At 40.8% G+C, this 22,669-nt stretch overlaps 1 long non-coding RNA gene across 1 annotated transcript; it reads right to left on the bottom strand.

Moving 5' to 3' along the window:
* Positions 1-1,373: 1,373 nt before the first annotated feature.
* Positions 1,374-18,444, bottom strand: LOC144322011 (uncharacterized). Its single transcript, XR_013387574.1, has 6 exons — positions 16,208-18,444; positions 15,183-15,267; positions 11,619-11,692; positions 10,456-10,588; positions 3,123-3,343; positions 1,374-2,031 (listed from the first exon to the last, which is right to left on the bottom strand). It is a non-coding gene; the product is annotated as an uncharacterized LOC144322011 (long non-coding RNA).
* Between the last annotated feature and the right edge of the window lie 4,225 nt (positions 18,445-22,669).

Here is a 22,669-nt window from a genome sequence, read left to right on the forward strand (position 1 = left end):
TTGCATAATATGCAGATGCAAATCTAATGAGAAAGGTATATTGACAGCCCTTGCCTTGTTATCTGGCAATGCTGTGTGTAACAGTATGTGGTAGCTAGACATAATCTCTTGTAACGTTATTTTGCAATTTAAATGTTTTTTTTTCTCCTCCCAAAGAAGACACATGTCAATAAGTGGCAGGCATCGATAACTGACGTTCGAGATAAAATAAACAGCACCAACCCGTTCAGACAGCACTTGCCCAGTTTATTTCGGGACACAGGACACAGGACTTCACGTTGCGAGCTAGTTCTTGGTCGAAGAAGAGGGAAGAGCGGGAGGCCCAAACGCACACTGATGCCTCATTTTTACTTGTGTTCCAACGGCTGCTCTTTCAGCCTCGGTGCCAGTTCTGAGTATATTTCAAGGAACATTACTGAGAACAAAATCGAAGGCCATCAATATTAATGATCTGAACCAGGAAGATAGCTTTTAGTGTGCAAATTAATTACCCTAATCACAGGGTTTTTTGTATCCATTTTAATGAAATAACTATTTATTTCATTGAATCCTGCGCTTTTCTTTTGCAAATAAGGCGCATTTACATGATAAATACATGAAATTTAAAAGGATGACTAAATTAAATTGGGGAAAAAAGACCTTTTTAAATACAATTTTCTTAGGAAAAACAGCTAGATTAATGGGTTGGTTAGCTGACTGGCATCTGTGATTAAATCTTTTTTAATGTACGTCAAATAGAATTTAATGGACCTTGAGAAATGTCTACACAGTCAGTAATATTCAGGGACCGGGGGAGATTCCAGTTGTCTCCTGTCATTTGTTGGTGAATTCCTGAAGCCTTGGCCTTGGGATTGTGCCTAACACAGGGAATTCACACTTCTGTCCCTGCTTCATCACGGGGGTCTTCCTTCCTTGCCCTCCTCTTCTCTTCTTTAGAAGGCAGGGTCTTTAACAATGGAACCAATACATTCTCTTAGCAGAAGTGCAGGCCAAAAAGTAACCATACCATCAATGAAAGCATTAAAGGAGTTTAAGGATGTGTCATATTTTATCATCTAATTCACATTTGTTTCAAACTGAGCCGGCCTCAGTAATGAGAGAGGGAGAGAGACTGGGGGGGGGGGGGGGGAATGGGGAAGGCAAGGAAAGAGAGAGGCTGCTTAATTCAGAGGAAATTTCAATAAATCTTTTCGAGTCTATGGGTTTTGAAAACTTTATTTATTGTGGGTAAGCTTTGAAGGGCTGCACATTCAACAGAAGAGAGATTTGAAACACGCTCTGGCTTTTTTTTTTTTTTTTTTTTTTTTTGATAACAGACCCAAAGAACAGAGCATCTTTCTCTGCTAGTGTCCCCCCCCTCCCTGGTTGTGCCATCAGAGATGTCTCCCTCTGCCTTTGATTCCGAATGATCAATTGCAGCTGTGGCAGCCGGGCAGGCGGCCCCAGGCACCAAGAACAGGAGCCCTCTCCCCCACACATTAGGATTTACATTTCAATGGCTGCCGCCATTTTAAAGATAATTATAACCTTTTCAGATTAATAATTTTCTGTGGTTTCTCTAATATTGGAACAACGTAAATATTAATTTAGCTGGTTTAAAGGAAACCTCTCTCTCTCTCTCTCTCTCTCTTCCCTTGCTACCCCCACCCAACATACACAAAGGCTCCCAACCCAAATCTATCTGGGGCAGGATGGAGTTGGGAAGGTGGGATGCTGAATCAACAGATAGCATTCAATACCCTGATCATGACCTGGCCTCGATCTTAATAGGTTTACAGTAAAAGCTAACAAGGCAGGCTAGACTGCAGGAGGAGCAAAAGACAAGGAAGTTACTTTCTGTGTTGCTGAGATTTCTAAAGCTATCATTAAAAAAAAAAAAAAAAAAAAAAAAAGTAAACGGTTTTTGGTTTTATCCAAGCCAGAAAGTTGACCTGTGAAAGCTGGCAGATGGGATTCACGTTTCTTCAGTCATATTCCAAGTGTGGAAGGAGATCTCAAAAACGATGAAGCCGTCTTGATGAACTCAATAGTCTTGAAGAGAACAAGGGAAATTGCCCACAAAAGATATTGAGACTATAAAGAGGCTTATATTTCACTGTTACTGCAAACTTCCTTTCTGCTTATTATCATTCCAACACTTTATTTCCCACCAGCTGATGCAGCTGGGAAAAACATCACATTGCACAAACAGATGTCGACTCACTTAGATTGCCTGGCCATGCTCCGTGGACCGTGATCTATTTTTTGCTGCCCCACAAGTATTGAGCATGTTGTAGGCACGAGGACACGACTTTTTTTTTTTCTTTTTACATTCATTAGATGGCTATGAGTGTTCTCTTTAGGGCCAATGGCCTTATATCATTCAGCATCATTCAAACAATTCAAATCAGGCAAATAAAACCAAGGAACATGTTTCTCATATCCAGTGATAAATAAGAGGAATCACATATATTAAGAAAATTGATAATGGTGCTGGTCAGATGTTGCAAGCAGGTCATTTGGCTGCTCTCCTTGATAAAGTGCAGAGCTACAATAATTGCTCTGAGATCTCTTTACGGACAAGACCTTTATCTCCTAGGCACCAAAGCCATGGGATTGAGCATTGCTTGAAAGTGACTTGGGGAATAAAAGTGCTCATGAAATATGCATGACTAACACGTAGGCTGCCAAGGGGACTTAGTGTATTATGTATGACCCTTCTGTAATTGTAAGGAAATGATATTCATTTAAGTGGATGTTTATCACAGTTAAAGGTTCACCTAATGAAACAAAGGTCATAAGCCTAAAAACATAAGGTTATAACCCTTTTATTGCACCATTTCTCTCTCTGTTGGAAGAGACCTGGCCTTTATTAACAGCTGTTTTTCCTAACACCTGTGTGCTCTGTTTAGGCAGCCTTAAAGAGTTCCTGTCACCCATATTTAAATGCCAAAAGGACTATTACATTAAATGCTCTTCTAATATTATATCCACACATCTGGGAAATATCAGACAGCACGCTGCAGTATATATCAATTGGAGCTAGAGTTTTTAGCTACTGACATTTGGTTGGCTGCAGAGCATCCCATACCCCCCCACTCCCCCCCACCACCCCCCCCTTTCTCTCTATGGGAAATGCCTACCAGGGCATTCAGATGAGAAATAGGCTTTTATTCTGAGATCAGCCATGATGCAATCCTTCTGGAGTAGCCCTGTGTCTGAGGCAAAACTGCACAAGGCCACATTTCAGCAGGACTCTCAGGAGTGAAAATCCCCAGACGGGAATCCAGCTCTGGTCCACATGAGTCCTGTGACCTTGGACAAGTGACTCAACGGCTCTGGGCTTCGGAGCAAATTTTCATCTCTAAAATGAGACCCATAAAGGGGTTGTGAGCTCAAAGGTGGTTATGAGGATAAACGAGTTAATATTTCAAAGGCGCTTAGAATAGTTGCTGGAATGTAGTAAGTCTGGTGTCAGTTAACTAAATAAAATAGACCAGTTGCATGGTTGGTTTGTTTTGCTGTTTCCTCCTCTAAGCTGTCATTCTCTTCTGCATCTAATTAATTTCCTTAAGCTCAAGTCCATCTTTAAGTTTTGGATGGCTGTACTAAACCTCATCAGCCATCAATGCTTCCAGCCGAAGTCAAGTCATGCATTAACATGCCTTGGTGAGGGTGGCAGCAAGCCATTCAGTGGGAGTTCACCAGCTAATAAACAATAAGCACCTTTGGACTTTGCCAGTCTCGCTAACATTAAGCTGGCAAGTTCATAGAGCACTGGGGAGCAGGTGGGAGAAAAAAAAACTACTCAAGAAAAACACTCAATGGAGAAAACCCCAAGAGTCTTCATGAGCTGAATCCAAATTAATAATGACTCTCCAAATTATCTTAATGTCATTTTATTTTGCTTCAGGTTGTGAGACAGAAACAGAAACAGAACAGGACACAGAGATGCCACCTTATGTGAGGAAACATGTATTAACTCAAGAGACTTTCATGGATTTCATACTGCTTTCATTCATTACTTCCTTCTGATCTCAAAATGGCCACCTGTGGTGGACAGGGCAGTCCTCACCACACCCACAAGGTTTTCAATAGCTTGCAAACAACCCCCTGACTCTCCCTTCCAAAATATAATTTCTTATGATGGCCAAAGTTGTCTGACATAAGATTAAACAGAAACTGTGAACTCACTGAGGTGGATAGGATTTTTACACAGACCACTAGAGAGAGTCATTAAATAATCTGATGAAATCATAAAACTTGTCTTCTTAGATTTCAGAGGAAAAAAATCACTGTAATGTGATCACACATAGCCAAAGCGTTCTGGAGCTGGCTTACTTGTGTTTGAACCCCAGCCCTAGCCCTTACTGTGTGACCTAGGGGAAATTATTTAACCACTCTGTATGTAGGCTTGAGTAGGCCTCCATTTCATCTGCTGAACAGGTATAATAATAAAACCAGTGCATTAGTGTGGTGTGCATTATAAGCAAGAGAATGCCCATGAGGTGTCTGGAAGATAAGTACTCTGTTATTGTAAGCTACTGTATTATTATTACTTTTAGAATGAAACCAGCATTTGAGGAAGATTTGCATCATCATACCACCACCGGTGCTCTACACTCAGAGGAATCTGTTCATAACATATTAGGTATTCAAATATACCCACAAATTGTGTGACATTCCTACCTTTAAAAAGTAGAACGTGGGCAGCCTGGGTGGCTCAGCAGTTTAGCACTGCCTTTGGCCCAGTGCGTGATCCTGGAGACCTGGAATTGAGTCTCACGTCAGGCTCCCTGCATGGAACCTGCTTCTCCCTCTGCCTGTGTGTCTCTCTCTCTCTTTCTCACTGTCTCTCATGAATAAATAAATAAAATCTTAAAAAAAAAAAAAAAAGTAGATCTCACTTCTCCCCTTGGCTGTGGAATGCACCAGGGACTCAATTCCAATGAATAAAACACAGTGGAAGAGATGACATGGGAATTCCAAGGCCAGCTCCTAAAAGGCACTTCCATTCCTGCCATGTTCTCTCTTGGATTACCAGCTCTCACAGGAAGTTGGCTGCCATGTTGTAAGGACACCACAACCCAATGGAAGGCAGCCTAATGGAGAAGTCATGGAATTGAACCATCCTGGAAGAAGGCTTTCAGGTCTCAGCTCTTCTACCTTTCAGCTCTCAGGTGATTTCAGCCCTCACAAGTTGGAGCAGATAGAAGGCATCCCTGCTGTGACCTGTCTGAATTCCCAACCCAATGGAAACCAGAAGATTACAAATGATTATGTTGTTTTTGTGGGTTCATCTGTTACACAGCGATAGATAACTAACACAACATCCTTCAATATAGAGAAGGGAGTTTCACTTCTTAAGCTGAGGACTTATGTTTATGGAGATGGGAAGTAGAACAGGGTTTGAAGGAGGTCAGGCATAGGCCCCAGTGCAAATTAGAAAACTTTTTTTATATCTCAGAATCTATTATTTCACTTTTATATATCAATCAACATGGAAATATTTTGTTCATAGTTAAATAATTCTATCCAATGTGTAGTTCTTATTTCTAGGATGACCAGCCACCCAGTTGGCCCAGGACTGTCCTTATTTTCACAATGAGATTCCCATATTCCAAGAAATCCCCCAGTCCTGGGCTAAAATGACTGGTCCCTTACTTGTATCATAGATGAAATGATTACCCATATCTCACTTGAGCTAGTCCCATAGGCAAAGAAGGGGTTCCCCATAAAAGTTTTCCTGTGAACATATATGGTTTTAGAGGAAAGGAGACATATCCTGGCAGCCCCATCTGGCCATATTACTCTAAACTTCTTATGACCATGTGACTTCTGAGTCCTTCTCTTCGGTAAGAATGAGTGAGAAAGGAGGGTATCACTACTTTCAGCTCACATCCCCTTCATTTATTATGGGATCTAAAGATTCAAGGTAGTTGAATGTTGGTGGCTGTCAGCAGATGACAGCAGCCACAAACGGGGAAAGCAGAGTTCTAGGAGATGATATAGGATATATGATACAGAGACTAGTCACACGCAGATTAACAAATTTCAACCACTTAATTCCATGGCAGACCCATAGGAATAGGAGTAGCTTTACTTTAAAAAAAATTATTCACTTGGAAACTCACCTAGGATGTGAATACAGATATTTATAAGCAAATTAGGTGTCAGGAAAGGAAATGTTAGCTTACATAAGTGAATAACATTGCCATCAAAACAATACAGGCATAAATTATGAATTGTTCTTATTGGTTGTTTAAGCAATCATTTCCCTCTCCCATCAGAAGGGCTACTCACTAACCTTAGGAGTAGCAATGATACTCATATGTAACAATTACTGAACAGTTAACTGCCTGACCAGTAGAGAGCTAAACATATACTCATTTAATGGACACATACAACCTAAAGAGGCACATGCCACCAGGTCCCTTTTTTACAGATGAGGAAAGTAAAGCCCTAGAGTAGCTGAATAACGTCTCCAAGGTCACATCCCAAGTACGTTCATGCTCCACACATGGGCTCTTTCTTTGATTAAATCAACCTCTGATTACTCAGTTTTATTCATGCAAATCTGCTCCTCCTCCCCCAGCCAGAGTTAATGAACAAGTTAAACTGCCTTCTTGAACCCTTTCTGAGAACAGGAACCCTAGACCAAGAAACAAAGGTTAAGGGAGGGTGAGAAGATGAAAAAATGCAAGGGACAGGATGATAGCAGGTAAGTGATCCTTAAAGACAAAGGATAGAATGATGGACAAGAAAAGGACAAGGGAAAAAGAGAAAATGAAAATGAAAGAAAAGAAGGTTGGCAGGGTTGGGTGGAGAAAATGTAGACATGAGCAAGAGTTCTGAGAGCGGGTATCACCATGATTTTATATCTGATCACTGATTCAAATCTAGAATAAGATCATGATCATAGTCTTTTTAGAAAGATTTTTTTTTCCTTTAAAAACTGTCACTAAAGGGAATGGGGGAGGCTGTAGAATTTGCATCAGAAGAAAAAATTGTCCTCATATGCAACTTTGTCTGAGGTAGGTCAAGCTTCTCCCTGCACAGTGCAAGCCACAGGAAATGAGGAACATCTAGAAAGTGCACAGCCATGCCGGAAGAGGCAGAAGGCATGTTCCTGAGAACATTCTATCTAAGCCAGGAATTTACAGAGAAATTTTAAGAGAATGTACTGGCATTACAGTTGTTACGATGATGATGAAAATGAGTGCATAGTTTCCAGCCCTGGTGATATATTAGAATCCCACTGGATTCTCTCCCTCACTCCCTAGCCTAATTACAGGAGAATTCTTGAAGGTGGAGCTGTTGATTGGTTGGACATTAGGATTTATCAAAACTTCTCCAGGATAAGTCACTCTGAGAAACTCCACGTTAAAGAAATAGCAAGAGTATTCCTAGAAAGTTTTTTGTGGATATTGACAAACTGATTCTAAAGTTTACACAGAAAGGCAAAAGACCCAGAATAACCAATAAAATAATAAAAGAAAAGAACGAAGTTGGAGGACTGACACTATCCGATTTCAAGACTTCCTATAAAGTTATATCAATCAAGATAGTGTGGTACTGACAAAAGAATAGACAAATTGATCAGTAGAAGAGAAAAGAAAACCTAGAAATAGACCCCAAGTGAATACAGTTAACTGATGTTTGATATGGGAGCACAGGCAAAGATAATCTTTTCAAGTAGATGGTGATGGAACAACTGGACAGCCACATGCCCCCCCCCAAAAAATGGCTCTAGACATAATCCTTACACTCATCACAAAAAATTAACTCAAAATGGATCATTGACCCAAATATAAAACACAAAATTGTTAAATTTCTGGAACCTAACATAGGCAAAAGCCCAGATGATGTTGGGAATGGGGATGACTTGTGAGATATGACACGAAAAACACAATCCATGAAATAAGGAACCCCTTAGCTGAATTTGATTACAATTCAAAACATGCGCTCTGAGCAAGACACTGTCAAGAAAATTAGAACACAAGCCACAGACTGGAAGAAAATATTGCAAAAGGAATAGCAGCAATGTAAGATTATCAGAAGGACGAGGCAATTTTATGGCAAATTACATTATCAATGAGATGTCCTCTGCTCCTAAAGTTGCCTGCCTGGTGGTGGAAGGTGGGTAGGATGGGGCCAGGATGGGTATGGTGGGGGAGGGCTTCTGTTCTTTAGAGATGGCATCATCTTGTTGTTGCCATCCCCGGTTATTCTGGCTTTCTTTACCGATGCTGAGTCCAAAGAGCCTCTTGATTACTGACAAAGCAACCTCACAAACCCAGCTGAAAGCACACTTTCATTTTTTTCTCCAGGAAAGCCAGTTAAGCGAAGATTGCTAAAACTCCAGCACCTCCTCCTCCTCCTCCTCGCAGCCTCCCTGAAGAACTCCTCAGTGGAAGCTCAGCTCTTATAACAAACAAGTCAGGCCCAACCACCCTTGTCATTTCTGTTTTTCAAAAATCTGCTTTGGCGTGCAAGCCATATGCAGCAATGGCTCTGCACAGTTTCATCTCATTTGCCCACTGCCATAGGCTATAGAATGGAACCAACTTCAAATTCAATCTCACACAGAATGGAAAGGCAAGAAAATCATGAAAAGGAAAGCTGGCCAAAGCCATTGATATGGATCTCACTGCCAGATTCTTCTGGTCTATCCATCAAATGTGAGGCAGAAGAATCCGCCCCTGCGAGCACCTGCCAAAGCGCTGACCCTGGTTGCAGAGTCCTGTCTGTCAGAGGAACAGCTCCTAAGACAGCCCAGAGTGAGTGCTGGTGCCAGCTGCAGACCACCAGGCTCACTAGTGAATAGTGCCCTCGATGGCCCTGGACCCCGTCTCTGATAACAGTAGCAGTCCTTAGGGCCTTGCCTTTCAACAACACAGTGGAAATGATCCAAAATTTATTTCAGACACCAAGTTGAGGATTAGGGAACCAGAGGAAATGACAGGACTTCCAGAGGGAGAGTATGCATTTTCTTTAAAAACAGAAAATGTTTTACAACCCACCTGACATTCATATCTCTGCTTGAAACAAAGTGGCTAGTTCAGGATTCTTTAAATACATCAGTGGGTCCTGCTGAATTAGACATGTGGTCGGAATTAGAGACGCCCATGTCCTAGGTCTGGGTTTACTTGGACTTGCTGGATTATCTTGGAAAAAATCAGGAATTCTCAGCCAAAATGGAACTGGGGTCTGGGCATGCACACATGCATATACACACACATACACACCCCATGTGCAAGGTTAAAGGTTCCCTGGAGGGAGATGGGGTACAGTGGACATAGAAAGCCTCCAATAATTTTATCTCACGTAGTTCTAGAATAAGGCAGCAGACATCCTTCATCGTAGACCCAGTTGTGACCAGGCACCATTTCTATAAAACCAGGCAACGCTGCACCTTTTTTGCTCCAAAATTTGTGAATGTCATCTATGTCTTGCCTCCTCAATTTGAAATGCTATGTGTTGGACAAACTCAGGGAATAAATGAGTTTTCTAGATACTGAGGAGTCCTAGCCTTCTATTTGTTGCCCACAGAAATGCTCACTCCTCCCTGGCTTGGTCAAGAATTTAATAGTAAGAGAGCAGAACAGTGGCTACAGCACAGCCTCTGACTTGGTCGGGATGCACAGTTGATGCCAACGGGCTGCCTCTCTTCCAGGAATTCTATGTGATTGATCCTCTCTAAATAAATCTGGCTAGCTAACGAATAGCTTTCTCTTGCCAGCATTTTCTCAATATGGTCTCCAGACTCTTTATGGTTTAAAAAAAATTACCAAATAAAATTCATGAAAAGGCAACAAGAAACATATCTCACAAAATTTCTGTATGGAATTCAAACATTGTTCCTGTGCCAGAAACACACAGCTGTGGGCTTGACGTAGCAGAACCATCTGCTATAAGCTCCACACTCTGGCTGCCTCAAAGAGGCAGAGCTCGGTAGGTGCGTCCTTTGTTGGAAACACGCACACACCACAACTATGGGAGTTTCCTTATTTCTTCCCCCTTTCATTGCCGTCTGTCCATTTGGATGGGATTGTCACTGGAGCATTATATGCATGGGATGGTGCAGACAATGTGGGCAAAATACAATTGCTTCAAGCAAATGGGATATTTGTACCTCCTTGCTTAAGCTTTCCTGATTTCAACTGGGTTTGGGATCATTAGACCTACTGAAAAAAGGGAACACGCAAAATGTGCATGGTGATGTGAGCGTCTGTCAACTTGAATCACAGTCACATCGTCCCTGACCCAGAGCAGGTGTCCTGAGGGTCATTTCTATACGTCTGTTTCTTCTGGGAATATAGTTATCAATGTAATGATATTTCATATTAATATGTTTTAATTATCTTTAAAAGTACTTATCACAATGTTTAAACAAACACACTTGTGATATAGCAATGTATGTGCTCTTTTATTAACCCATGAAATAAGAGAATTGGGCAGAGGGTCAATACCTACCGTCATTCTGAGGTAAGTAAGCAGCATTCACAACAATCCTGCAGAAACCGTAGTATGATACAGAAGTCTCGGTGAGTCTCATTGGTGACAAAGTCACAGGTGCCTCTCATACTTGTTAGTGTGAGGTTTTTGCCTACACTCATAATTGAAAGAAATATCAACTTTAGTTACAGATTAGGCAAAACAAAGGTGGTTTTTTTTTTTCCCCCATTCGAGTTCGTGGGCCTCTGATTTCTATCCACACATCATATAGGAGCCACCGGTAAAGATCCCTATTTTTGTTCTGTTTTTTCCTTTTAGGCAAATCTCTGGACAAGCTGAAAAAGATTTTGCTGCCTAGGTGCTTAGTGAATGCATTGTATGAATATGGACAATAAGACACTTTTGGATTTGTTGATCCTGAGATTTTCCTGTCACAGAAACACAGATTTTCCTGCTGTTTAGACATCCCAGTGTTGGCCTTTCAAAAGTCATTTGAGTTTTTCTTCTCTCGTGAATGTTACCTTTATTCCATCATCTTCTGCTCCCTCTCATTCTTACTTCTAGAGGCAATGTTTCCCTCCATGTGTCCTGCCTCATTCCATAAATACTTTGATTCCTCTCCTGCCTGGATTTTCCTTCTTCCCTAACTGTGCACGTATTCTTTATGTATTATTATTCACCAAGAAATAATGCTGATCGCCATTATTTATCTAAGAGTCACGCCATACTTCTCCAACCATGCCCTAAGAACTTGCAAAGACTCCCTCCTCCCTACTTCCCACCATCATCCCCTGCCCCCAGTGCTCCAGACTATACGCTATAAGAATTCACCTGAGAAGCACCAGCAAACGCCATTAAGTGCTTTGAACATATTCTCAGAGAGATTAAAAAGCCTATTCTTTTCTCTTGAGAGCTCTGGCAGACTGTAAATTATCAGAACCTTGCTCCCTTCTCATTAAATATAAGCACTACATGCAGGAAGGGAATCATGCATTAGGTGGGCAGTTGAATTAAATGACCTACAGGTCTTGCCTACCTTTGGAATTCTAAGATCCCAATGGCAATTGTATCTAAGCCACTCAAAATTTCATACCCAGATCATGTATATGGAAATTGATTCTGACTGGTACCTTCACAGACTTTCCAATGAAATAGGCAATAGGGATTAGAGCAACACTTACTATCCTTGTTTGTTGAATATGTAAGTTTCATTTTTATTTGCTCGTCAGTGCCTTCCATGGTCCCCTTTATTTTGCTATGGAAGGGTAGGGTTAAGGTTCATGTAAATGACTCTTTGATGTCTAAAAATGCCTCAGTTACAAATACATACTTTGTAAATGCTTTCTGATACTGCTTAAGAGAGTGGAACTGCAAAAGCTGCTCAATGAAAAAAACCAAGACATCTTTCAAAATGAAGTTAGCTTTACCTTCTTCTGCTACTAAATATGAGATTGTCTCACTCTGAGAAATTTTAAATCATACACACACACACACACACACACACACACAATTAGGAAAATAATAATTTTCTAATGTATTGAGATATGATTGACATAAGCCACTGTGTAATTTTAAGGTATACGGTGTAATATTTGATATACGTACATATTGCAAAATTATTACCACAGTAAGGGGAGTTAATATATCTGTCACCTTAGTTACAACAGGAAAACATTTTTAGTCATATCAAAATCTACCACCCAGAGATGACCAGACCTAATTTATAAATAGCCTTCTAGATATCTGTCTACACAAATAAATATATATGGATATAAATAGTTATAATTTTACATAAGTGGAATAATTTTATATATGTTATTGTGTCACTAGTATCTTTCCAGGTCAAAAAATAGAGTGCTACATCATCTTTTCCAGCAGGCTCTTGGTATTCCAGCGAATAAAGGTACTATAATTTATTCAGCCAATTCATCTCTCATTATTAAAAATACACTTTCAGGAAAACCTAAACTCATAGATACAGAGAATATACTAGTGGTTACCAGAGGTATGGAATACGGGAGGTTGGTGATATGGGTGAAGGGGGTCAAAAGGTATAAACTTCCAGTTATAAAATCAATGTTGTGGGAATATAATACACAACAGGATGACTATAGGGAATAATACTGCACTGCATATTTGAAAATTGCTTAAGAAAGTAGATCTTAAAAGTCCTCATCACAAGAAATGATGGTTTTTTGCAACTATGTATGGTGATGGATGTTAACTAGACTTATTATGGTGACCATTTTGCAGTTTATGCAAATATCAGATCATGTGGTATACCTGAAACTAATATGATGTTAATATGTCAATGGTACCTCAATAAAAAAAAATTCAGAAGCTGAATAAATCTAATGGTACATGTGACGCTGCTTCAGCAGGCCCTGAGGTAATCTTGGCATGTTTCACCCCAGACAATGTAAACATTAGCTTTGGAGTCACTTAATCAAAGCAGGAGAAAGTTACTCGGTCATACTCTCAGGCCCCACAGTCCAAAACCAAACCAAATCCACACAGAGTTTAAAAGAATGACGAAGACAGTCAAAGAATAAGCTCATACTTTAGACTCACTGTAGTCAGGACACCTGTCCCCTCTTCCTCCCCGCTGCCCACGGGAACAGGACCTCCAGCTGAACCAGCAGGTTATGGGCTGGTGGCAATGCTTGGTGCCACAAGGAGAGGGGAGCCAGTCCTCGGGCACACACGGTCAGCAGCTCCCTGGCAAGTCTGGCACAAGGGGAAGGGCGGTCACTCTTCCCAGATGGCGCCTTCTATTCCTTCTCATAGCCAAAGCAGGAAATGGCTATGCCAGCATTGGCAAGAACATCATGCAGTTGGCAATGAGAATTAGAATGGTATCAGAGGATTTACCATTTTCAGGTTGTCAGTATCACTCATATGGAAAAGGAAACTAGGACCACAGGTGAACAAACTAGGACACAGTCTCACAGAATGTGCCTTAGAAGTAACGTGGGATAAGAACACCAGAAATCTGTGAAGAAAAGATCTAAAACTTAGATAGACTCTGACTGGGTGCACAGGTGGACTCAGAGAAAAGAAAGAAATTGCCAAGATGACAAAGATCTCTCAGGAAATCCTGATAAGACACATGGCTTTTGACACTCCAGGAGCAATGCAATTTTACTCAATGCCTCTTTTGAACTCTTGCTTCTACTAAAAATTAATGAATGCTCTGATGAAGGCACTGGCCATCTTAGTGGGGAAGCATCTGGTACCACTGACTATGGATGTATCCTTTGAACCATTGGTACCTCCATATGTAGATTATTGTAAGAATAATAACTACCCTATCTCATAAGACTACTGTGGAAATCCAAATTGGAAAAGGTTAAAAAGATGTCAAAACACAATTTTTTTCCTACTCCTATATGACATACTTTGAGATGAAAATATTACCCAGCTAAGGCATGAGGGCAAAGATGGTGGCCATGATTATCTACAAGAAGTAACTTGCCCTGGAACACACACAGGCATGTTCAGATACTCCCAGTCAGATATTCCCTTGAAAATAGCTGTCTAAGCAGAGGTAAATATGGAGATTTCTTTGAACTCCTCTACATTTCCCAAGAGATGGTAGAATGTGATTTAAATAGTCAAGAAGCCCTGAATCCTAAAGGCCAGGGATACCATCTTTTCCTGATGTTGAACTCAATCGAACAGCAAGACAGTAATGTTGAGTTAGGTGTGGGTGTGTGGTGGGGGTAGGGGGTAGAGTGAAGGGGGGGAGATAAATTCAGTCTTCCAGGCAGATATTAGTTTAAAAAAAAAATGGACATGTTTCAGTGTGTCCCTTTAAATATCCACACTAACTAGGGAGGAATCTGATTTGTTTATTCCACTCTAAGCAGACCCTGGCATCCTGTCGCCAAAAATACCCTCGCCTCCCCCTCCTGCCTTCCTGGCATTGTCTGCAGGTGCCTTCGCCCTGAAAATGAAGTCCTCTGCATGAGGCTGGGACTGGCTCGCTGTGTTTGGCAGGGAAGGCGGCTTGGCCCAATCTGCACATGCATTTGGGAGATTTCCAAACAGATGCATATGCATCTTCACTTTCTTGGCAGGAGGGCTGAGAATTTAAGAATTCTTGTGGGGAATTTAGATTGCTCTGAAACCTTAACCCATCGTGGAAGCGACATGAAAGAGCTCCCATAAAAGACATGACCTTTTGCCTCCTTTTGGAGTCTGTTGCTGGGTCTCCTGCATTCGGTTGCCTTTCATGAAAGCTCAGGCGACTTTCTTTGTGAATGGGTGATTTCCACTGTCCTGAGCTCTCCAGGGTCTATTTTGTTCCTGACAATGATTTCCATTTCATCTGAATCTATTGTCATGGCCAAAGATGTGTTTCTTTATTCAGAAATTACCGTCACTAGGGATGAAAAAAAAAAAAAATATATATATATATAGCTCGAAAGCCATGTGGGGGAAATGAAAAAAATTGGAGGTAGATAAATTGGAGTAACCTATCATTTTATTATCTGGAGCTATATGCAAATGAGGACAAAACAAGAAGTCCCAACAATAACTTGGGTGAGCCCGAGATGGATCAGTGGCCTGATTGGCAAATGCTAAACAATAACTCTTATTCCTCTGAGTCATTTAATCCCCAAATGATCACAGAGAACAAAGAAAGCCCTGCAAATCAGGAAGATTTTATAATTTCATATCTGCCTGTATTTGTCTGGGCTAAATACAGTCAAGAGCTTTTTAATATTCTCCCCAAAGGATACTTTGAAAACTCACCAAACAGGAATTACCCTGTAAAAAGGCAGAAATACAATGCTCTGCAAACAATATTTTCTTAGGCTGGGTAAACTGCAAATAAAACAAACACATGGAGAAAATTAAACAGTAGTTGAAAAGAATAAGGAAGGAACGCAGCCTCCTTTATTTGACATTGCGGATGCTCTAAAGCCATATTTCACCCCATCCTTCCTTGATAAAGACGCTCAGGAATGAATTAGGGGTAGTTTTATATCTGCCTGGATGGTCTGGGCCTTGTTCTAAATTTGCCTCGTGGGTTGTGATTTTCGTCCCCCCTGCCATCCTGTCCTGTCCCTCCTCCCTCTTACCTGTGGAACCTGATTACAGCCTGACACTGATACCTCCCAGACCCTCAGACCCTGGGAGCACAGCAGCAGGCCTTTAGACATCTGTACTGACTCACTGAATCTATTCTTCCGCTCAGTAGGATGCCCGGAAGAAAGGTTCTCAAGCAGGGCCTAACAGGATCTTTATGAGTTGGGAGTTTATTTTTCCCTCTTTAGGGGCATCGCTTTGCTAGGAGATAACAGAGATGCTGAGACCCGCAGCAGCCTCCCTCCTGGCACCCGGGATTTCTGATCAGCCAGGCCCAGGGAGTGCCTCCTTCCGTGGAGGGAGGGCTAGCCTGGCCTCATAAAACAAAGGAAGTTTCTTCAAGCAGCTTATCTGCATCAGCAGCACTTGATTCTAGATAGGCTAGTGCACCAACAATTCCTCCTGAAAGAATAACAGTGGCTGAGGAGAACACACTTCCAACTGTGAAGCAATTAGAGAGCTGTTGAATGGCTGATTGCTTGCGTGTGGTCCCCTGGTGGAGCATGCTTATAGTTCTGCAATTGGATAAAATGGATTGGAATGAGCGCTGTCATAGAGAACTGCCAGCTGTTCTACTGTTAATAAAGACACTATTTAGCTATTAATACATCCCATTATTCCACGTTGTGCCCATTCAAACAAAATATCTTTGTTTGCGGAGGGGGTGTGACTGCACCTGTTCTTGATTCGGGAAGCTGTGGCCTATGGAGGACCCCTTGTCACTCTCTGCAGCAACTGTCGTTTCCAGGCAGCATGTGCTGGGGGGAAGAAACAGGGCGACCAGACAGTGGGATTAAAATCAGAAAAAGGAAGGCTCTAGGTTCAATGGAGCTGCCATTTCCCCCCAACAGTTGCCATATAACACACAGCCTGGTGTTCAGGGCCAGTCAGAATTCACTCGTAAGCAGATTCCATGTGGCTAATGAATCCCTCCCTTTCACAGGGAGTTATTATGTTTTAAATATTCCTGGCTGTGAAGCGGGATTCTCATTCTCGATGGTGATACCAGCGGGTGACAAATGCAGCCTTGTCACATCCTCCTGTGGCCTCTCTCTGCGTGGACTGGGTAAGAAAGGAAGGAGAGGGCGAGCTCTCTGGAGTCTCTTCTCAGAAGGACACTAATCTTATCACATCAAGTCCCAGTCCTTAGGACTTCACTGAGTTTAATTACCCACTTATAGGTCTCATTCCCAAATAGAGTCACATTATGGACTAAGGCCTCGACATAGCAATTTGGGGAAGGAGACGGTCCATAGCATTGGGTGATGATTTCCTTTTGTTTCTCTTGAAGGGATGAGAAGTAGAAACTTGCTGTTCAATCCTACAGAAATAATGAGGGTGACTTCAAAAAGAGGAGACAGCCTCTGGAAGGCTTTGTGTCCCTGACTGGAGCCCACTTGGAGCACAGAACCCCCAAGGTACTCACTCCCCTTAGAGCTGCTTCCTGAGAGGGGAATGGATGGGTAGGAGTTTGGGAAGGAATCTGATGGTCTTCTCAACTGTAAGAGATGCACCTGGAGGTAGAGACTGTGCCCTTTCTGGTCTAGAGATTTGGAAAGGCTGGCTAGAAGTGTGCAAAGGGACCACAGGATGAAGGAATATTAATCATGTTGTTGTTGGTTTTTAAAACTTTTTGGCTTTTATGATGTTTTGACATCTTAAAAATCTTGCTGGCCAGGGAAAGACTGCCCCTTCCAAGGCTAGCCAACTCTTAGAAAGAGAACACATGGGAACATACCTTTCCTATGCAAACCAACCAATTCCAAACACCAATTGCCCAAACACCTCTTTTCTCTAATTCACACACCAAGTTGAGTTCATCCCCTTCTTTTTGTCAACCCAAGGCCAAGAAGCAAATGACTAAGCATCCACCCAGTCCTGAGTTGCTCACCCTGTTCTGCTTTATCTTTCCCACAGAAATACAAGTGAAATTTCTTTTCCAGGCTTTCCCTTACTCCTGCTTCTGCCTCCTGGTCAAACCCTGGTATTTCCCCATGAGGCCCAGCATGGAATGGCGTACCTCCTTCTCTTAGGACATGGAAGCAATAAATTCTTCATTCAATGACATTGATGCTGCTGTGTTGTCACTCAGTCACCAATATAAACTGAAATCCCACTGTTCTTTTTGAGATGGGCTGCCATGAGGCACCCTTGACAAAAAAAGACCTTGACAAAAAATGGTCCTTGTCATTTCAGCAGAAGATTGGAGGAAGGCAAGAGGTAGATGAGCCCGTAGGGCATGGAGGCTTAGCTGTGCCTCTTTCAGTTGTCTTTGGTGAGTAGGGTGCTGGATCTGAGCATTGCCCCAAGGCAAATCTATTCACCTACTCAAGTCCACTATGTCAGCAGAAGTCATCAGCAACATCTAGAACTAGATAAAACCAAAGATCTGCAAGCCTGGGGCTCTTCTTGCCATGGACATTTTAAGTGACCAGTAACCGAAGGCTATCTTTGCCTCCTGCATCTATTCTCTTCATTCCTGCAGGAAGAGGTTGGAGGAGAAACCAGCGAGAAGAGAGAAGAGATGTGCTAGATGCATTTCGCCTCCTCTCTTCTTCAGGCTGACTCATTCTAACTTGGTATCTAATCTGTCAAGGAGATATTTAAATTGGAGATTGGAGAATTAAATGTGCTGATCTGAGTTGGAATTTACAGACTGGAGTTACAAGCAGACTGGCCTATATTTTCCTAACCGGAAGGATGGGGAAGTTGTAGAGTCCATCTAATATAAAAATCAGAATTGCACAGAGTTGAAAGTAGGAGCAGGAAAAAGAGTTTTAAACTTATACCATCTTATATTTTACTTATTGTTTCTTAGCAGCCTTACTTCTTTATGAGGGACAAGGTGTATAAATAATTTAGGAAAGACTAAAAAGTGAAGTACCTAGTATAGTACCTAACACAAAGTAGGCCCTCAATATAAATTTGTTGAATGATCACTAAAATCTCCCCTTTTCTCTTTATGAATTTCTACAAAAGATCAAGGAAATGTGTGTCTTTATTAACTTCTCACCAGGAACTCTAAGTCACCAAAGATACAGAAAAGATGGCAACCAGAAGAATCTGATAACATGTCTGTAGAACAACTCTCTAGCATCATAGCATCTCAATTTAGAGCAATTTGTCCACTCCCAACCTTGCAATCTGCTGCTCTGGCTCTATGGCAGTTTTCTCAGATGGATTAATTTTGGAAGCCAACTGAACATGTGACTTCTCCACAGAGGTGCTTCCTTTCAGGCTTAACTCAGTTTCTTGCTTCATCAAGCTTCTGAGTGATTACCTCCATACTGGTATTTGTAGCTCTTGATGTACTTGTCTCTCTTTTCCCAAAATTATTCCTCAGTTTCAGTTCTATTCTTCTGGATATTTCTTTCCTATCGATTCATGTGGGCTCTTCACAACACGGTGGCATGATTTGTCTTTTAAGACACATGTCTGAAGCATATCAGACCAGGAATCAGGAATCAGATTCGATCCTAAATCTGCCAGAACCATGGACAAGATCACTTGTTTGTTCCTCAATCTATGTACTAACTGCTACATCGACTCTTTCTTGACCGTTGAGTAGAGAGAATGCTTTCCTTTGCTTCTATTTTAATGTTTCTCATTCTACATTTACACCTACTTGTTTATGTATCTATTCCCTCTACTAGAGTGTGAGCTTTGCAGAGTGAGGGTCCTGTGAACGGTTGGGTTCCCAGTCTGTACTATGTATTAGGAGTTCAACAGATGTCTTGAAATAATGAATGGACAATCAATACCGGATGCACGGTATTTGATCTAGTTCTTAGGCTCCTAGCTTCTATTGCCACTGTGACAATACTGTGTTGGGTGGAATAGCATGGACTCGGCTCTCCTGCATCTATAACCATTATCATCATTGGATGAATGTGGCCTCTGACTCCAACACTTGCCAAAGCAAGTTTCATTTTGTATTCCATCTCTCCTCCACTTTCCACTGTGACAGCTAGGCCTCACTAGATGTAAAGAGACAGTGAGAGAAGAAGGATGATACACATCAAATCTCTCTACTCTGACAAGATAAAAGGCTTTTGTTCTCTCAGAGATCAGTGAATTAAAGGAGACCTCAGGGGTGGCCTTGTATTTGGTCCTAGACATCTTTTAATCCAAATGGTATGTAATTCTTCTCCTCAGATATATGGGTTCTAACACAGAAGGTCAAGGTAACCCGATGATCTCAGCACCTAGAGCAGCAATGGGACCAAAAACAGAACAAAATGTCCATAGTAAAAAAGGTGTGGAAGTGGGATAAATGGACTTTGTAGAACAAAAAATGAAGGTAACCTTCTTCCTAGGAGAGATTTTACTTCTTTGTATTCCTCGATACCTATAATATAGAACTTTGAAATATAGTAGGTATTCAATACAGTCTTACTGAGAGGAGAAAAGATATATCATGAATACTTTCTAAAGCAAGTAACTGAAAATCCACAATAAATTGGCTTTCATATTAATTTACTGGACCACAGAAATGAAAAATCCAAAAGGTAAGAACTTCAGAGGGTTTGATCAGCTCTACCACCATTTCCCTAGGATTCTCTTGGGTCTGCCCTCCTCCTACTGTAGTTTTATCTTTGGTTTGGCTTTCTCCTTGGTAGTAAAATGACTTCCTCAGTGCCGGACATTCTATTTGCATAATCTTCCCTTCCAGAGGGTAAAGAAAGGCTATGTGGGTTTAGGTGACTGCCCTCTATTGGGAAAAGGGGAGTAAGATTATATTGACTGGTCTAAGCCAATCAAGATCCATGTCTGGATCAAGAGGTGGCATCAACCCCAACATAACAGCCAATAAGGAAATATCTAGAAATTGAAAGTAGAAAATGGATATTGAAGAGGTATCCAGAAAATTCTGTAAAAGGTAGAAACTCAGAGAGGGAGGGGGGGAAGAAAAGAAGGAAGGAAGAAAGGAAGGAAAGAAAAGAAGGAGGGAAGGAAGGAAGGAAGGAAGGAAGGAAGGAAGGAAGGAAGGAAGGAAGGAAGGAAGGAAGGGAGAGGCTGAAAACAGAAACAAATCTGTTCTTATATCCAGTCTCTAGGTTATTCATAGCTGGGAGGATATAAGTGTATACTGGGAATGGTGAGGGTGGGGTAGGAGGATGCAAGGAATGAAACATTAATTCAACTAATCTGAGGTAGACGCTGATATTCTGTGCCATTTTACTCCACTGATCGTTCCACGCTAAAATAAAGCAAGTCTGACATTTCCATAAGCAACCTGATTGATAATGATCTAAAAAAAAGATGTAAAACACAAATCTCCTCCCCAATTTGGGTCTCTATCCCTATGTCTTGATCACATACAAACATGATTCCAGTGTTATCAAAGTCAAGAGGAAAGCATGCTATTATAATCAAGAATGCATTAAAAATTTTAAGTGTTCAGTAAAAGGTCCAAGTTCAAATTTCATCTTCCATATCCTGTGTACATTTGATCAAGTTACATAATTTCTCTGAATTTTAACATCTCTGTCAGTAAAATGAAGTTAATATCTACTTCACAGTGTTATTGGGAGGAGTAACTAAAGCAACCACTAACTATTTGTTTCCCTTAAGAATTTCTTCTGAAAATGGATTTTTTTAAAAACCAGTTTTAGGACCTTCAGATATAATTAGTTTCACACATAATATTACTCTATCAATTCCTAAAGGCTCTTGACCCTTTATTCAGAGCTTTCACAATGGCAGAAGAATGTCTATGAATTCTCATGACAAATTGCTGTCAAATGTGCTGCTTTCCAAAACTTAGTTTCTCTCAACAAGTATTTATTCAATATTTCTGAACAGCTATTGCCTGGCATGAATTAGATGGGAGAGGGAGGGGAAGAGGAGAAACAGGAAAGTAGAGAGCAACAGTGTGTGAGTTGAATTATTTACACTTTAGCAGATTCATCACCACAATTATAGATGAATATCATCTAAACCTTGGGTGTAAATTTCTTAGTGAAATATACAAAAAAAAAAAAAAAAAAAAAGTCTGCCCTTGCTTTTTTCTCTCTCTTCTCAAACTTCAGGGTTTTTATTGTTTAAGCCCCAACAAAATGCACCAACCTCAACAAAGAATGAAGCGTCCAGACCCATGAGTCACTGTGCTTCCAGAATATCTTAGGGCCACTTTTAGAAATGGCAAGTTTCCAATTTGAAATTCTTTCCATTTTACCCATACAGTCTTAATATTATTGATTGATAAGCTAAATGGATAATCTCACCATTTACCTGCGATTTAGTTTTTTAGCATCTTTTCACATGCCTAAATGAACATGAAGCTCTTGATTTTCACTATTTACCCCTCCACAGCTCTTCAGTTTTTGTGATTTCACTTATTAAGGATGAATTCAGTTACACTGTAATGGTACATTAGTAATATACAAAAAGTTACATGAAGGCTTTCCTTCATTTCCAAGATATATTAGGTATGCTATTTGTTTAGTTCACTTACTCATTAATTCATTTATAAAGATATGCTGGATAAATATACTTCTATATCTAAATTCAAGAAGGAAATCCAGTAGTAGACAGAAAGTCCAATGCTCACTTGTGATTTTCTCACTGAGGGAAAAAACTCTGGAACATGTCTTTCTGGTCCAGGATTTATGAATAAAATGATATAATATGTAAGTCTTAAATCATTGATAAACTTGGTAACTCAATGAAGATTATTCCAAGACAAATATTACTCAAACATAAACTAATCTTTTTAAATGGAAAGAAGAAGAAGAAGAAGAAGAAGAAGAAGAAGAAGAAGAAGAAGAAGAAGAAGAGTTGGTAAACTCTTTTTCTTGGATCACCTCATTAAGGAGGTGATGGAGAAAAATAAATATGCAAAATGCCGCAATTTCTTATTCTGGGGATTTAAAATGACTACTGGCAGATAGGTCATTTGCAAGTATCTCCTCCTATTCCATGGGTTGTCCTTTAGTTTTGTTGTTTCCTTCACCATGCAGAAGTTTTTATCTTGATGACTTCCCAATAGTTCATTTTTGCTTTTGTTTCCCTTGCCTCAGGAGATGTGTCTAGAAGATGTTGCTGCAGCCGAGGTCAAAGAGGTTGCTGCCTGTGTTCTCCTCTAGGATGTTGATGGTTTCCTGTTTCACATTTAGATCTTTCATCCATTTTGAAC

This window comes from Canis aureus, chromosome 10, assembly GCF_053574225.1.
Source record: "Canis aureus isolate CA01 chromosome 10, VMU_Caureus_v.1.0, whole genome shotgun sequence".
Taxonomy (NCBI): Eukaryota; Metazoa; Chordata; class Mammalia; order Carnivora; family Canidae; genus Canis; species Canis aureus.